Source organism: Peromyscus leucopus, chromosome 2, assembly GCF_004664715.2.
Source record: "Peromyscus leucopus breed LL Stock chromosome 2, UCI_PerLeu_2.1, whole genome shotgun sequence".
NCBI lineage: Eukaryota > Metazoa > Chordata > Mammalia > Rodentia > Cricetidae > Peromyscus > Peromyscus leucopus.
In genome coordinates this window covers 79,227,102-79,246,131 of record NC_051064.1, presented here as the reverse complement: position 1 = coordinate 79,246,131, position 19,030 = coordinate 79,227,102, and the positions used below count along the sequence as shown (strand labels likewise).

At 37.5% G+C, this 19,030-nt stretch overlaps 1 pseudogene; it reads left to right on the top strand.

The window, feature by feature from the left end:
- The first annotated feature begins 1,472 nt into the window (after positions 1-1,472).
- LOC114696281 overlaps positions 1,473-19,030 on the top strand; it is a 32,519-nt pseudogene continuing 14,961 nt past the window's right edge.

The window sequence follows — 19,030 nt, the reverse complement described above, 5'->3', positions numbered from 1 at the left end:
TGAACTTTTGATTTGTTTATCCAAAATTTCCAAAGCAAATTAAAGTTCTCCATTTCTCCCCATGCTACACAGAGCAGCAGGGTAGGCAGGCAGGGCGAATAGGAAGTCAGCACCCTTAGGGAGAACAGCATGCAGGATAGGCTCATAAAACAGGCTGCCTGCCATATGTGGTCATCTGGCAACCCCACAGAATCAGTCACACAAAGACAAGCACCTTTGATCTACTTGAAAGGCTGGAGATGTGAAATACAAACTTGAGTGACCTTTTCTCTTTTCAGCCTCAGTGGCTCCCTAGTCCCTTTAATGTCACCTTTTTCTCTAAACTTCCATCTGGCTTCTGACAAATCCATGTGGTCTTTGTGATTTCACTATCTCCATTCTTGTCTGTTAAGCAGGATCAGAGGATGCATTGCCATTTTTTGTAAACATGGTTCTGCAAACTGACTTTAAAAAGGCTACTAGAGAGACAGATATAGCTTTTAAAAGAAAAGGAAAGACAGTTGTTGAAAGCTGTGAAAATATTGGAAAAAATATACATTTTCTGTACATATAGTTCCAAATTTAAATGCATGAGAACATACACATTTTAAATTAAATATCAGTCCCACTTTATTTGCAAAAATTTAGTAGCTTGTACACACATCTTTGGCCTTAATATTTATGTCTAAAATAAAATATGAAAAACACTCAACATACTTAAATAATTTTATCCAACATTTAAAATAGAGATGTTGTAAGGAGTAGCAGTATATGCCTGAAGTCACAGCTAGTCAGAACAGTGAGGTCAGAATGCTGGGTTCAAGACCAGCTATGTTATGGGCAACATAACATGATCCTACCTTCAGTAAAAGCAATCAGTTGGAGATGTTAAAGTTTGCAGTAATCAGACTTAAAATTGATGTCTTAATCAAAATGTATTAATATAAAACAATATCTAAATTTGCATATATTTGTTTCAAGAGGTATTTCTGTATTAATGATATACATATTTTTATATTAGACAATTATACCTAATTATCTATGGCAGTTTATGCCACATTATACCCTATTAACTGCTAGGAGTTTAGCACTTCACTTTTAACTGGAATATTAAAAACATGTGCTCATTCATTAGCATGAAAAAGATAAAAGTAGCTGACAAGAAGACAATAGAAATGCTATAAAATCAAATTCTGACTTTATACAACTTAAAAACAGTCCTTAAGAACACAGAACCAATGTCAGCATTGGCCCTCTTCCAACTGTTTAAATCTTATTTAAATAAACAAATAGACAGCTTAAGTTTCTTTTCAACTTAAAGTGACAGCTGAAGCAGTTATTTTTAAAAATCAATGTGACTCATTTTGCATGAGCATTTTTATAACAGAAAGCTTCCAAATGATTGCTTTTCAGGGTTGTTCCCTCTTTTTACAACAGAAAGCATTGCTCTTATTTAATGTTTAGCTAAATGAAAGTGCTAACCTTCCGACAGCATGGCGGGCTTTATTTACCTTACACAGACATGTGAGTTACTCAGTCATGACCATGTGGATATAAAAGACAATTATTGAACCTCTTGAATTGTATTCTTTTCCATATAGTATCAGGTAAAATTGGCTTTCTTTTGCCATAAAAATAACTTGTACTTTCTTTCTTTACTCCTCTTATTTCTCCATCCCTGGGCCAGAACTGTTAATTTTATTGTCTGAGGAGTTTTCCCTATTCCAGAAAGTCATCAGGTTGAAATTAGATAATGGGTAGCCTGCTTAGAATAGTTTCTTCCATTTAGCAGCGTGCATTTCAGATAGCTTCATTTTTTTTTTTTTTTTTTTTTTTGTGGCTTGGTAGCTGATTTCTTTTTGATGTTAAGAAGTATCACATCATTTGCATGGACCACTGATTATTTATTTATTTATCTTCTAAATTATACCTGGGCTAAATTCATGTTTTCACAATTATAGTTAAAGTTGCCACTATTCATTCAGGGTATTGTGCAGACAGTTTGATGAATGTTACAGAGATCCATGAGTTCAGTTGTAGGCTACAGTTGATAAGAAATCATCTTCCTAAGTGAATATGCTGTTTCACACCACCCAACAGTGAACAAGGAATGAGACTTCTTAATGTTCAGGGCTTATGCCTTCTTATGCTTTATGTTATTAGCAGCCATTTTCCAAACATTTTAAAAAAAAAGATGATGGTATTAATTATGAGAATGATTGTTGTCTTAGTTACTTTTCTGTTTCTGTGATAAAACACCATGACCAAGTCAATATGTAGAAGTAAGGGTTATATTGGGCCTACAATTCTAGAGGGATAAGAGTCTAGCACCATCCAGCTGGGAAGCCTGACAACAAGCAGGTGGTAGGAATAGCTGAGAGTTCACATCTCCAACTTCAAGTAGGAAACAGAGAGCAAACTGTCTTTGAACTCTTAGAGCTTGCCCCAAGTATACAATTCCTTCAGCAAGATCACAACTCTTAGGTCTACCTAAAGAGCCCCAGGAACCCTAGGACTATGTATTCAATGTAAGAGACCATGAAGGCCATCTATTTTTCAAACTAAAATTGTGCTAAATTTTTTGTGAACTAGCTCACAGGACTTAGAAAAGAGTATTTATATTTAAGTATTACAAATAATTAATATACAAGCAGTCAGTATTAATAAGATTAAAGGCTTGAGATTTTCTTGACACATTTACCAAATGAAATGCTAATAGTAACAATATGCAGAGTCACTACAGGATAATGTGTACATAGGCTGTCTCTCATCACTCACAATAGTCATTTATACACTGAATTCTTTAGTGTTTGTTTCATCATATTCCATGATTCCACAATGCCACACCATATACTTTATGTCATGGTAAAGATACTAAATAACTATGAAAGTGTACTCCTCTAGTGTACTTCATATCAGTCCCCAGGAGTATTTTGTTATTTTGTATTCAGTTAGTTGCACACTTAGGAGATCTGCAACTTAAGTAACTCACTGGCACTCATTTTTATACTTTTGTTCTCTAATGATTAAGAAAAGGAAAAACTATGTGTGTTAGGGCTTTCAAGAGAAAAACAACTCACAGAATATTTATATGAGTATATATGTATATATATGAAGGGAGATATAATGTTTTATAGGCTGTGATCCAGTTAGTCCAATAATGGCTGTCTACCAACAGAACTTCCAAGAATCCAGCAGTTGATTAGTACACAATGCTGATTGTCTTCATTGGTCTTCAATATATGCCAGAATCATGAAGAAGTTAGCTGTAATGCTGATGAAGAAATGGCCTTGCCAGTGAGAGCAAAAGAAAGCAGACATGAGAAAAAATTTCCTTCTTTCATGTCTTTTATATAGGCTGCCAGCAGAAGGTGTGGCCCAGATTAAAGATGGATCTTCCCACTTTGAAAAATCTGGATTAATGCTGTCAACTTGTAATATCTAGATTAAGTGTGAGTCTTCCCATTTCAAATTACTTCATTAAAAAATGTCCCTCATAGTTGTATGCGGCGAGCTCCTTGACCAGCGAGGAAGAACGACCACCACTCGAGGATTCTTCTCAGATCACACTTTATTGGAGCGCCTCTTGATTAAGGGAGAGCAGGAGGTGAGGGGCCCCGAGAGTCAAAATGCAGCTGCTTATATGGGGAATCAAGCAAACATGCCGTACTGTGATTGGGTCCCGCCAGAATGCAAGCACAGGGAGCCACGGGATAGGCTGAGGACATAGAGCCAATTACCAAATACGCGCATGCGCAGGCCTCGGGACATGTAGTCCTAGGAGCATAGCCAAATATGGAGTTGTTTACAGCTGGGCTACCAGGAAGTCGGCGCCATCTTAGAATGGCAGCTCCCTACAGTTGTACCCAGCTGCTTGGGTTTTAATTAAATTAATATGTAGTCAAGTTAACAATCAAGAATAGTCATCACAAATCCATCCCTTGTTAACTTGGCAAACTATCATATCCCCTTATATCATGTTTAATTTCCAAATGAAAGCAATAACCAAGTAATAATTATGCCTAACATGATATAACTGTAACTCCTATAAATGCAAAAACATTACAAATTTCAGGATAGATGACAAAATCCTCTGAGAGATTCTTTTGATAGCTCAAAACTTAAATATTAAACATAATAACCACTGGTATTCTTTTAACTGATGTTACATTACATGTTAAAGAAATCAAAGAAAAAAGCACAAATATCAAATATAACCCCATTCTTCACGAAATATGAAAGAAACACTCATGTCAATTATAATCTTCATTTCTACAACTAGTCAAATGACCTTAGCTATTATTTTTAAACACCTTCCTCTACTAATCATTCTGTATTTCTTCCAACCTCAGCAAGCATTTCAACAGGTCTTGGTTCTTTTCCTGGAGGAGTAACCCATACCTTCATTCATGAAGAGTATGTACCCTTTATCCTCCTGCCTGGATTAGGTTGTTGTAGTTTTCCATTGATTTTAATCACAGGACATGGTAGCCCCAAGAGATTCCCCGAAGGATCTCTGGCACTACTCAGGGGAACCTGGTTGTCCCTTAATTCAAAGGGTTCTGGTTCTGCAAACTGGCTCAAGTCTGAAAATTGCTTCAGAAGCAGAGCTTCCATTTTGCCATTGTTCAATGTAGCTTTTCTTTCATTTGTTTGAGAATGTTTCTACTTTACAGATCAAATAAAAATTCAGAAGGCTTCTTATCTATTTCATGTTGGAACAACGTGGTTGATTAGCCAGCACCAAATGCCCATACAAATCATGCTACCATAAAATTCACTTTGCCTGTGCTGTCCATTACAGGTCACACCATCACAAACATGACTTTGTTTATGCTGCCCATTAAAATAACTATGATTACTGTGCCTTTGGCAATTCTGTGCTGGTATCTGGCCTCTGCTACTTTAAGGCCCAATTAAACTCATCTCATTTAATTCATCCAACTAAGCAGCAATATCTCCAACTCTAAGGTCTGGCACAAGAAAAGAATGACAATAAAGCTCCTCAAATGTGCTGGCATCCTTCTCACCATATTGGGTCTTATAGAATTAGTAAAGGGCATATCTTTTGAGCTTTCCCATAGTGGAGGATTAGGTTTTTCACAGCATACCCACTCTAGCTTTTGCAATTTCCTTGAGCCTTATAATCCCTTTATCAACACTAAGCCAAGGGATATCAGGCATCTCCAACCCCCTTTTTTTTTTTTTTTTTTTTTTTTTCTTTTTAGTTTTTCGAGACAGGGTTTCTCTGTGTAGCTTTGTGTCTTTCCTGGAACTCACTACGTACTCCAGGCTGGTCTCGAACTCACAGAGATCTGCCTGGCTCTGCCTCCTGAGTGCTGGGATTAAAGGCTTGTGCCACCACCGCCTGGCTTTCCAACTCCTTTTTAGTAGCCTGTAGACAAATTTCTAAATGGTCTTATTAAATAAAAAACACAGAGCCAAAAATAGGGGTGAAAACCTTAGAGAGATCAGGTAAATAGGAAAAGCCACCAGCCAACTTCACCTCACCAACTCTGTAGCTTCCAAATGCAAGTTACTTCCTGTCCACCCACGCCTTTATTGCCTTGCTGGTCTGCCATCTGATTTGCTCTCTTATCTAGCTGCATCACTTCTCTTCTTGGCCAGCTCTGTCACTTCATGTCTGTACATGCTTCCAGAACTCTATGGTTGATACTGGGATTAAAAGCATGTGTTACCACGCTTGGCTGTTTCTTAGTGCGACCTTGAACACACAAAGATCCTGCCTGTTAAGTGATAGGCTTAAGGGCATGTGCTACCAACTGCCTAACTTCTTTGTTTACTTAAAATGGCTTGCTATTTCCTCTGATCTCCAGGAAAACTATTTATTAAAGCACAAATAAAATATCACATTTCACCACAAATAAAATATCACCACAGTAGCCATTTTTGACAAATGCTTCAGCCAAACGTTCAAACAAAGTTTGACATTTTTCAATTGTTCATTTTTCCATATTAAACCTAGAATCTCTCTACTAAAGAGGCTCATAACTATGAAATCAGCCTGATCCAGTTTAATGTTCTTATACCATTATCCTACATCCTTAAAATCCATTCCAACACACATTCCCTAATCTTCTGCTTGAATGAATTAACAAACTCACTAAGCATTTTAGCAGTGTATCACACCTCCTCTTAGACTATGGTTTTTTTCTTGCTTATAGGAGCCTAGTTAGCTTTTAGTCTGATTATAGTTTTAGAGACTATTGGTGAACCCTGAGGGATTGTCTTGCCTAGCATCTCCTTCAGGGAAAGTCGCTAGTAGTTTAGCAAACAATGAAGCATTAATTTCCTCAGACAAAGGCCAAAAAGGTAATATTTCAGGGGTTTGGGATGGGAGTACATCTTTTGCTGAAGGTAGAGAGATTACTTCTTCAGGAGAGATAAACCCTTGAGAATCTGAGGATTCAAAGTTCTCACCATCAATAGGGTCCTACCACATATCTCCATCTCAAGTTATACTCAGATTGAGCTGTCTATTCCACACAGGGTAGTATAGAGTATTATAACAAAATTGTTCTGAGTCTCTTGAGCTTTAAACTGTCTTGAAGTAAAATTAATGATGGGTCTATTAAATATCTAGTGAACTGTAATGTATGAAGCAATTAAGTAAGCTACACATAATCTAGGTATTCAGCATATTGACCGGAGTGTGTGAGTTCTCCAATACTAAAGAGTTACTTGATTTTTAAATTATTATTTCAAATGTGTAGATTTTTCATATCTATTCTTAAAAGAGTTATTGATTGCAGGTAGAAAAATCTACATCTTACAAGAAATATGTCTAATAAATCCTAATATATAAGGAAAAGTTGAGCTGTCTCAATAATATTGAAAATGAAGAAAATTTAATTCAGGTATGCTATAAAGGAGGTGAGGTGGGTGGTATTTAGGAGACACTGTAAAATAATCTATAAATTGTACAAGCAAGAACTTCATTCAGCTTCTTCTGAAGGGGTAAAGAAAAGAGTTAATTAGGCCGAGCCAAGCAACCCTGCATAAGCCCCAGGTTGCAAACAGCCAACTCATGCACTGAGCACAGGACCCGGTCCCACTGCCTGGATGCCGCTCAAACAGATCAAGCCAATCAACTGTCTCACCTATTCAGAGAGCCTGATCCAGTTGGGGGCCCCTCAGCCTTTGGTTCATAGTTCATGTGTTTCCATTGGTTTGGCTATTTGTCCCTGTGCTTTATCCAACTTTGGTCTCAACAATTCTTGTTCATATAAACCCTCCTCTTTCTAGCTAATTGGACTCCCAGAGCTCCACCCTGGGCCTAGCCATGGATCTCTGCATCCAGTTCCCTCAGTCATTGGATGGGGTTTCTAGCACAACACTGCCTGGACTGAGTCTACCAGGTTGATCTCAGTCCTTGGGGGAGGCTTTGCCCTGGAGGAGGTGGGAATGGAGGTTAGGCTGGGGGGAAAGGAACAGGGGCGGGAGGGGGGAGAACAAGGGAATCCGTGGCTGATATGTAGAAGTGAATTGTAGTGTAAAATAAAATTAAATTAAATTTAAAAAATGAATAATTTTTTTTAAAGAGTTAACTAGGGAACCAACTACTTTGAGGGATGGGGTTGGTCTGGAGTGTGATGATGTACTCAGTGACTCTCCACTGGCCAAAAGCTAAGTTTCCTTTTCCCAGCAGGTACCATTTGGAAATAGTTCTTTCTTGAGTGTGGAGTGGGCAAAGCTTTTTATCTACTTCCCCAATTCTCCTTTCAATCCCAGGATTTTGCCTGGTTTGAATCTGTGCAAAGTTGTGCATGTTACCATTGTCATAGTCTCTGTGAAACATTTTTTTTTTTTTTTTTTTTTTTTTAGTATATCAACCTGAAACACAAAAGATGCTGTTTCATTGTCTGTTTCAATTTTGGGTTTTTGTTTTTGTTTTACTTTGTTTTTGTCTTTGAGAGAAGGAGCGTGAAGCATGAAGTTGGGTGAGTCAGGTGATGGGTAAGGCTCTGGGGAAATTGGGGGAGAGGAAAAATGATCAAAACATATTGCGTGGAAGTAATTTAAATAAAAATAAAAGATGCCTTTGGACTGATAATTTCAGGGTTTTCCAGGTAGAAAACAAATTATAGAGGAAAATCAGGCTGTGGAAAGAGAAAGACATGAACCTGATGGAATTAAACTTTAGTAGGTCTCTGGAGACCCAGCAACAGGAATCAGTCTCTATGCGCAACAGGAGCAAATACAGCATGACCAGTCTGCTGGGGTACTGCTGATCTCCTGGGTCCTACATGAGTTCTGACACACTGTTGACCTCATTTCTGTTTTCAACTCCATTCTCACCATTTCAATAAGTAAAACAAATGACTCTGATGCACATAAGATGGCTCTTTGGGGTTTAAAATCTGATGCGTTTAGACTTAAAATTCATTATTATTTCTGCCTCATTTCTGCATTTAGGTAATTGTGGGATTTTTGCAGGCCCTCAGCATTTCAGTGATATTAAAAAAAGAAATGTCAAAATGATAAAAATGTTGTCTAAATAATTCAATTATCAGAGTAATACAAGACGCGTTTCAGTAATTTATTCTGTAAATGTAAAAATGTCACTGAATTGGAAGCATATTATATGCTCTGTGCTATTGATATGCCAATAACCTTCAGAGATAGTTTGGCTCCAGCCTCCTTGTTTCTATTGCTTTCCCACAGATACTTAAAAGTTTCCTGCCTCCATCTGTTCAGTGGGTATTATCATTTGATACATAGAAAGAAGGTTTAAAAATTGCAACTAGTAGGTCTCTTCAGACTTTAAGTGTTTGATCTTTAAATTGAGTTTTTATTCCAATAAACTGCTCTTTCATGATCATAACACATTTGGTCAAATTACATATATATATAATAAAATGTTCCATGATACACTTCCCAGAGTAATCTCACCAGTTAAGATAATGGAGTGCTTTTTAGATTTGGTCTGAAAATTTATTCTTGGGTATCATTAATATATTGGCAATTTTATGCAGTATCTCATTATATTTTGAATATAATGTTGGCTATGGGAACTAAACCATAAGATATATTTAATCACTTACAAGGAATCCCCTAAATTAAAATACACATAATAGGCCCTGCCCAATACACACATGTAAGATAGTATTCACCCATAATATCATGTTAACAAAACTGAGATACTAACAATCCTAATTAATGTCTTATCTTAATGATATCAGATTAAGATACTGATATAAAGGATGAAATTGAATAAAATTTATCAAAGCATATAAGCATCAAAAACATAATAATGAAAGTGGTAGTGAGTCCCATATCTAGAATAAGGAAGACTATGAAAGCAAACATGAACATGTTCATAAAATCAAAAAATAAGACATGTATGAGGGTCTATAGTTGGACCTTTTCATCTGGACTACTGGTTACCTAGTAATGACACAGAGACTTATTAATTGTAAAAGCTCAGTCAATAGCTTACACTTGTTTCTAACTAGGTTTTATTACATATATTAACCTATTTCTATTCATCTACATGTTATCTCATTACTTACGGCTTTTTCCTCTCCTCCTGCATGTCTGTTCTCTCTGCATCTGCTGGCAACTTCACCTTTCTTCTTCCCAGAACTCTATGTTTGAAGAAGTCTCACAACTCTTCCTGAGTAGCTATTGGCCATTCAGCTCTTTATTAAGTCAATCACAGTGACATGTCTTCACACAGTGTAAAGGAATATTCCTCAACAAGGGTGACTAGAGTGTCCTGGTTGACCTGTGTGCACCTTCCGTTTGTCAGTAACAATCAGAAAAAAAATGGAACAGTTGTCCTCACTTTTGACATCTCCTATTTGGTCTTCTTGGTTGTTGCAACAAAATAAAAAAAGCTGGGTACCTGAAGCAACAGAAATTTATTTATTACAAATTTGGACACTGGTGAGTCAAGATCAAAATTGTGGAAAGGTAGATTTCACTGTAAGGCCTCTTCTTTGGGGTTATAGATGATCATTATCTCAGTTCTTTACCAAACAGCTCTGCAATCATGGTATACAGAAAGAACAAGCTTTTTGTCATTTTTAATAGGGATATTCACCCATCATAAAGACCTCACCCTCTTCATATCATTGTGTTCCAAAGTTGATGTCACAATGAATATCAAAGTGGGGGCTAGTGCTTCAGCCTATGAACTTCAGGGGTTCCTTCTTGGCAACCTTCTGACAACTACTTAGTTTAAACCTGTGCCATGGTCCATGTGGGAAGGCTAACATACATAACAATTTCTCATGATTATGACAAGTCAGAATTTCGGGTCAGTGAGGGAAAAGCTGATAGGTTACTGGTATATGGATGTAGGATTACAGGATATAGGAGAACACCAAATAACATGCTATACAGTTCATCTGAGGCAGAAGAAGGTCATGAAGACAGGACTGCCAAGAGGCAAAGTAGACAAAAGGAGATAGCATAGGAGTACAGAGAGAAGTCTCTAATGCCTTAGGAAAATTACCATGGTCATGTTTTAGGCAGAAGATAGAATGTACTTTCCATGGTCCATTGCTCCAGGCCTATGCTTGGTTTGCCACTTGGACCCTATAACACAGAAAGAATGTTTAGATAAAAATTTAATCTTTATGACAATTCTACATTTTCAAAATAAGCATATATGAATTGGCCTTGTAATTAGAGGAAATGTCTCACTTTATTTTCTCTAAATATGTGTAACTCTGGCAGACTGTTGGAAGGAAGGCTCTGGATGGCAGGGCTCAGGTCAGAGCACTGAGCAAGCAGGCCCTTGGTGGGTACTATGGCTTACTAACTACTTATTTTACTAAGATGTCATTTGGCTAATGCATCTGATAAATCTCAGTAAATCTTAAATTGACAACAATTCATTCTTTCATTCACAATCTAACTTTGCTTAGTTACAAAAGATGGCTTTGCTAAACTGCCACTCACATGCATCTCACGGCCATTAGCTATCAGACTTTGCTATAGTTTCTGCATCTCATAGAAAAAAATATACAGAAAGTACACTCATATTAGTTATATACTACACTAGCTATAATTTGTGTGCATAATTCCATATTCTTCATGTGTAGGTGAGAAAGAGATTTATGTGCATATAGGTGACAGAGTCATCATCACAAAATGGGAAGTACACATCTTGCCATGTCATATCTTTTTATTTCAACATCTCTCTCTAGAGTTGCTTTTCTATGAACCAAGGAGCTATGGAAAGGCAGATCTATAATAACAACAAAAGTAATCAAAAAATATGCTTCTATGTTTTAATAAATGTAATCTGAAAAAAAATTTGATTAGATAAAATATAGATAGTGTATGAACAAAGGGTCTGTTGGAACAAAGTGAGTTTCAGATAGTTTGGGGCTTTTCTGTGAACTCATTATATTTTATAAATAGACTGTATTTAAAATAATTGTTAATGCTTGACAGTTCTGGTTACAGTTTTTTTTTTAAGTTTTTGGGTTTTCAAGACAGGGTTTCTTTGTGTAATTTTGTTGCCTGTCTGTCCTGGAGCTCGCTCTGTAGACCAGGCTGTCCTCAAACTCACAGGGATCTGGCTCTGCCTCGCGGGTGCTGGGATTAAAGGCATGCACCACCACCACCTGGCTAGCTACAGTTCTTGACAGCTATTTCTTTGCCATAAGAAACATTTTTTTAAAAATAAAACAGTATTTCCTTAGACAGAAGCATTTATGGATGTGTTTCAAGGAAGATCCTGTCATTGGCCTTGTGAAAAAAAAGGTTTACTGCTGCCAACTTCCAAGGCTATGTCAGAGGAAAGTCTTCAAACAAATTCCTTTGGTTGAAGTTAAGTTCTAATCACACAGCTTTGAGGCTGTAGCAGAAAATTCTATCACTTTTTAATCCTAGAATTCTAGTCTTGAAATAGTGGCTCATGTTCTTACTTAAATTTAAATTAATTAAAAATGACGTAAACTTAACAAGATTTAGTAATTCTGGCCACATATCTAATAACATGTGTAGCTCGTGGTGACCACGTCAAGCAGGGAAGATTCAAAGCATTCCATCAGCACTGTTACCCTGAAATAACAGGGAGACTCAAGAGACAAAGAACCCTATCAGGGCAAATATGCACAGTAGGTAAGGAGAGGCTACTGTTAGGTAATTCCTTTTTCTCTATCTATGAACAAGTAATTAAAATATATCAAAGCAAAAAGCATTGGATTTTCTCCTTAATGGTTAGAAGGGGAGCCAGCTCATTGAAGACTTGTATTTATTATTTGTATGTTAAAAATAACCAAAAGAAAGTGGTTCTATTTGGTGTATCAGTCAAATACAATGCAATTCAAAATACAGTGCATAAACTGCAAATTATGCCTGTTCCTTTTCTGCCTCCTCTCCCACATTTGTTGCTGTTGTAATAATCCATTCTCTCTCTCTCTCTCTCTCTCTCTCTCTCTCTCTCTCTCTCTCTCTCTCTCTCTCTCTCTTCTCTCTCTCTCCTTTACAAGCTAACAAGTTTGATGTGGCTCTGTGTCTTATTCCCTTCCAGGCTTGCAGCTGTTTTGGCAACAGAAGAAAAAAAATCCCCATAACAAATCAAATAAAAGCTCTTTCTGTGAAGAGGAATTGAAAACAGCAGGCCTCAAAGAGGACTGCACATGAGATGCCTTGTTCTGGCTTTCAACACAACTCAAATCAGAAACACATTACCATAATCTGAAACAGCCCACTGCTAACACAAGACAGATGGTAGGTAATAACCCATGCATCATTAATAAATAAATTCCAGCATTAAAGGCTTTACAAAGTATGACAACATTATCTGGGCACAATTACTGCCCCTCTCCCACCCCAGCATCATTTCAGTGTGTTATGGACTGTGCTAGGTTTATTTTTATCTTTTTTTCACTTCGACTCCACAGATCTAAAGGAAGTTTAAATATGACACACGTTCTAACCAGATGAAACCTATCTCAGTGTACAAGAGAGGTCAAAAACTCCATAAGGAAAAAAGAAAATAGCTGCCAGAGTTTAAGAGCTCACATGTTCTGCGGTTGGATCGGCCCACAGAGATTTACTGTGCTGCCCTCCATGGGCTGGCCTCACCCTCTCCAGTATGCCTCAGCCTGTATCACACTGCACATTTTACCCAAGAATCTTGGCATCACATTTGCCATGAAGCTGAGAGATGTATGTGTAATTTCTCAGTTTTCTTTTTGCGAGCAGTGCCATCTGTGTCTTCCCCCCTGGTTCCCCTCACTACATGGGAAAGCAAACAACCTCTGATTAGATTCAAAAAGTAAAAGAGAGAAATTTAATACCATAAATGTTGGAAAGTAAAATAAAAGAAGAGAAAGACATTACAGACATCTAAAGATATGGACTGCATTATTTGTTCAAGGGATGTGGAATTATCTTACCCTACCAGGATGAGGGGAGCACAGAGGTACTGGAGAGGACTGTGAAGGGGTCTTAGGATGTTCTCTAGGATTTCCCAGGGTACGGCTGTGATTCTGCAATGTCTAGATAGCTACTCTCCCTGCACACCATCCTAAATCAAAATAGAGCTTGGGAACAACCACAAATTAGGTACAAATACAGTATTTAGTAAAACAAATACAAAGTTTAACTTTCCTTTATAGCAGTTATTAACTTGTTCAAATGATGGTTTTGATGAAAAAGAGAAAATATATTGAACTAATTCCTTTGACATGTAAAGACCTAAGGACAGACACAGTATATCATAAATAGGCTAATCTCAGTTCATGTGACAACCAATGAGTATATCCTAAGATATCATCCAAAGTCTCAAAGGGCAGATCCTCTGGAAGGCTTTCTCAGTCCTTGAATTTAAATTAGTTTTTCTTTGACCTGGGTCTTTGGGAAGAAAGAAAGAAGAAAAGAAGGAAATGAAGAAGAAGGAGACAGAAGGAAAGAGACAGAAAAGGGGAGCATAGGGAAGAAGGGGAAGAAGGAAGGGGGAACCTGTTCCTGACAAGCAGCCCTTACATCTTGGCACACAGAGACTCCCCTTTCTGGTATAGTCCATAAAGTCTGATATGCAAGACTTCCTTGATGAGCATGTTAATCAAGACCCTCCTTTTCCTCAAACTAAATCAATATTTTTATGTGTACATGTGTATCTACTTTCTCTTAATTGACTGTTTATCTTGTTTCCTGTACTACATTGTGAGATTCCTGAGGGTACAAACCGTGTCTAATTGACGAACTAAATTCTTCTTAGCACCCGACACAGAACACCGCACTCAGGCTAAATGGAATCACCACTCCAAGAGATGCCAGAATGGCTGGCAGGACAGCTTTAGCTGGGTCTATGAGTTCCAGGCGAGTCTGTTCCAAAGCAGCTTTTCTTTGAGCTCTTTCCAGCTTTCTCTGGGAACAGCTGCTGAGGGATGGTCAGGAGGAGGAGAGTTAAGCTCTAATTGGTTCCTAAGGTCTGCAATTTCCTTCTCGATGGGTACATGATGGAGGGAAATTCTAAATAAATCCTGGTTCTGAATCAGTAGATAGAGAAGAAATCATAAGATCATATTGATTAACAGACATTCTGAAAACAGATGTAAAGTAAGGGTCATTTCTACAAACCTTGGTGTGCTTCTAACTTCAGAGTTTATGACATCACATTTGATGGTTTTTCTCTTTTCTCTTAGGTGAATTCCTGCTTGGAAAAATTTATTAAGCTATCATTCTATCATTGTTATCATTTAGGCCAAGTAAACAATTAATAAACTTTTATTTTCTCATCTTATAGTATAGGTTACAGATTGAAAGTTTTAAACCAGATTTTATCAGTATCTCTGGAGTTTCAAGTTCAGAAACCAAACCCAAGGTCTGCAACTGCTAAAACTGTATAAAGAAAAACCTGCATACAGTCATCTGGCTACATATATGCATTTCTTACTTGTGAATTCAAACAACTACAGATGGAAATGCTTATGAAGAAGTATGTTTGTTTTGAGCATGCATAGGTTCCTATTTTCTTGTCATTCTTCCATAAACCATACAATATAATATCTATGTACAGTGTGTTAGTGTTATAAGAAATCTAGAGGTGATTAATGGCTACAGAAGGATGTCTATGTAGTGTATAGATCCATATGATTGTCATCCACGGTTTGCTGTTACTAATCATGAAGGGCAGCTATAGAGAGCTGCATAGCAGGGTATTGTCTCAATGATGTTTATACATTTTTACTTAGCAAAGGGAAAATATATAATATTTTTTATTTTTAGAATTATTTATTTTATTGTTTGTATGAGTGTTTTGCTTTGTATATGCATGTGTATCCCATGTGTACAGTGTCAGAGGATGTCTGAGGAGGTTGTTCCATCCTTTGGAACTGAAGTTACAGATGGTTGTGAACCACCATGTAGGTTCTGCAAACTGAACCTGGGTCCTCTGTAAGAACAGCAAATGCTTTTAACCGCTAAGTCAACTCTGCAGCCCTAGTTGCTGAAACAAATAGGTTAGCTTAAAATATTCCCCCATTAAATCAGATAAGGAAGCAAAGCACATATAGATGAGTACCTATGGACACAGGCCTTCTGTAGATCTGAACTTACTGAAATATGACTACACTCTTAAGACAGTACATCCCTAAAGGAATCAGGGGTGGGGTCCATTATCTTATTGAGAAATTTCTAGCCTCCAGTTAGTGTTTATTCACTTTTCCAGTATCTACTGTTAGAGAACATAGTTTTATTTAATATTTGTGAACTTTCTACTGCCTCATCTACTTGTAAATAAGAAAATCTTCTGCATCTCACAAAGTATTGAAGGACTGACTAAATCATGTTTTGAGGATGCTGAAACATTACTCGCATTAAGCATGACATGACAAAATTTAGCTACATTTTAGAAGTCACATCTTGGACTTGGGAGAAGAGTTGCATTTTTTCTTGTCATTTGCAAGCATAACATTTGGGATAAGACCAATATAGGAACATCATTTCTATATGACATGGTAAATGCTACCTGAATTTACATATGCAAAGTTTCCCAGAGTATCCAGTGTACAACCAGCTCTTTCTTATAGTAAGTGCTGAGTATATGTTGATGGAAACAAGAAAAAAGGTCCTGCATTTCATTGACAGTACCATTTAGTGAGAGATGGTAAAAGATGTGATTAATGTAAGAAATTAGAGCCAAATTCCAATTGCATATGAGTACCAGAGTAAAGGCAGTGTCAAGAAGATCAAGTTGTTCAGCTGTTTCTAAGTATTCAGGGCAGTCAGTCAGCTAACAACTTGTAAATGTTCCTTTAAATGGTGATGTGTTCATAATTATAGATCATTAAAGAGCTAATTGTAAAGAGTCTTGACTGTGGAAGCCATAATGCAGAGTACTGAAGAAGAAGAAGGGAAGAGAAAGATAGGACTGTACTGTTTCTACTGCACCAGGCTTTTACTATATGACAGCTGCAGGGGAGGATTCCACCCAGCATGTCAGTTCAGTGTCAGACTCCTAGGAGTAGCTAACACCATACTCTATATCTTACATAATGGGTCATGCATGAAAAGGTTTAAAATAATTCATGTTGAAATATTTGTTTTGTCAGACGACATTTATCATTTTGATGGTAGATAGACTTTTGAAGGATAATAGCCTTATAAACACTCCTTGCCAGTGCTTAAAAGAAGTGTATGATAAAGAAGGGGCACTCTGGCTCATTTCTAGTTAGTTAATGGGGTACAAAATTCATTTTCTAGTTTTTCCCCCACATCAGAAAGGACAAACTGATAATTTTATGATTTAAGTCATATTTGTGCCACAAATCAAGTGGGCCTGTTGAATAGCCTCAGAGAACCTTTAATCCCATGTATCTCATTTGATACCATCTGATGTGTAGAGTTCATGAGTTGTCTTTTCCAACTCTAATGGCATTATTCATGGTTGGCATCCAAATTCCTCTCAAAACCTGACCTACATCTCAGAATTTTCATTTGAGGAGTAAAAAGCATAGTGATCTAAATACATGTGTGAATGAAGCCATTTCAGGCTTTAAAGTTCCAAGTTGTGCTCCCAACAACTCTGGGTTTCCTTATGAAACCATGTTTACCCAAGAAAACCTGCAAGTAAGCTCCTGAGCCCTGGAATGACAGTGAGATGGTCTTTGGAAGGCATCAGGAAATTGTAGAGAGAGAAATAATGCAAGATCTGGTTCCTGGTAGAAACATTCCATCTGCTGACTGTGCGGATGTCAGTGCTGGGAAAGATAGACGGACTAACTCATCATTTCATCTTGCAAGGTTTCATGCTTTCTTATTCTTCATTTGAAGCTTCCTGAGCTGGAAAACAATGGAAATAAGAGGAGGAAAAAATCTGCTTCTCTGACTTTCCTTCTTCTAGCCCCAAAAGCTTTGTCGTTCACAACCCTTTAGGCAAAAATCTACAGATTTTCAGTCGCAGAATGATAAAAAAGAGTCATCTCATTTTTACCATGGCATGACTCATAATTCTTTAGTTAAATTTCACTTGTGATTTTTATTCTTTGTAGCAAAACACAAAAAACAACATTTGAGAATAGCAAGCATTCCATAGAATGATGTTAAAAATTGTTAGCAGTCAGCCAGCAAGAGGGCTCAATAGGTAAATGTTCTTGTTTCACAAACCTCACAACCTGAGTTTGACTCTCAAATCCCAGAGTGGAAGAAACAACCCACTCCTTTATGGCACTTTGTCATTGTTAACTGATTTCATGATCTGAGATGAAATCCATTTTCAATAAAAGGTAAATATTGCAGACCAAATTGATAATTGATAAATGATCAGTAATGAAAACCAATTAATTTAAAGTTCTAGCTTTTCTTTTTCCCTTTTAGAGGGCTATTAGTAGAGTCATACTCCCAGTGACTACTATCCCACTGTGTCTCTGGCTAGAGTTGTCCAGCAGCCTACCCATGAGCTAACAGAGCTTCCACTGGTAAGAACTCACCTTTCTTTCAGTTCCTCATCACTGCTGTACAAAATGTTGCTAGTTTTTGTTCATTCTCCTTTTGTTAAAACAAATGACTTACATATGGATCTGTTGCCAATCTCCCAACTTCCTGAGTGAATTATTTAGAGGTCATCTACAAAGAGAGAGAAGAGAGACAGGGAGAAGAGCTAGGGATGGATAGAGGGAGGGAGGGAGGGAGGGAGGGAGGGAGGGAGGAGAAGAAGAATGTACAGACGTACTGAGGGAAAGAAAGGAAAATAAAGACATAGACAAGCATCTGTGTTGCCAAAACATAGGAGACTATGGTGGGATTATTGAAGGGCTGGCTCTAGGAGGCCTGAGCATGATGAAAATGGTGTTGATAGGCTTTGCCCTTTACTTCCTCTCCCTCTCCCTCGCTAAAAACCATTAAGACTACATTCCTAAAGCTAGTCCCCAAGGTCTATTCCCTTATTTGGCCACTGATTCAATCCTGACAAAAAACACCAAGGTCCAACAATTGAAATTCATTATTTGGCTAACTCATCCAATCAGGATTGAGCACATCACCCTAGCACAGACTCCCCTTTTTTCTCCTCAAAAACACCTGCTTGCTTGCTTGTTACTGTCTGCCTTTAAAACACCACCACCACCACCACCCCACAACCCCACCCCTGCCCCATGCTTGCCCCTCTGGGGTAATAAATCTCCTTTATACCGAAAATTTAGTGTCTGGGTGTGTCCTGTACCAACTGGGGGTGGGGAGCAACCTCTCTTACAATCATAAGGTTGATGATGTTCAATGGTTTAGAAATCTCTGATGTGAGGCCTTTTAGATCATGTGAAAGCCTTCCTTTCCTTTCAAGAAAAATAGTTATTGTTTTACACCCTGAGGTGGATTTCTGATGCCCATCACAAAAAACATCTCTGATTTAGCTTTTCACAGATTTCTTTCCAGAATCTCTCACACTTGTCCTTCCCAATCACACCCCTAATGTATTCTCTGGGCTTATCCAGAGTGATCTTAGGTTTTATTAATTTATGTTTTGTGTATATGTAGGTTCATGTGTACATGAGCGCATGTTTGTGTTCAGGTGTGTATACATCTGTGTATAGAAACAAGAGAACATCAGGTGTGTTGTTCCATGGGA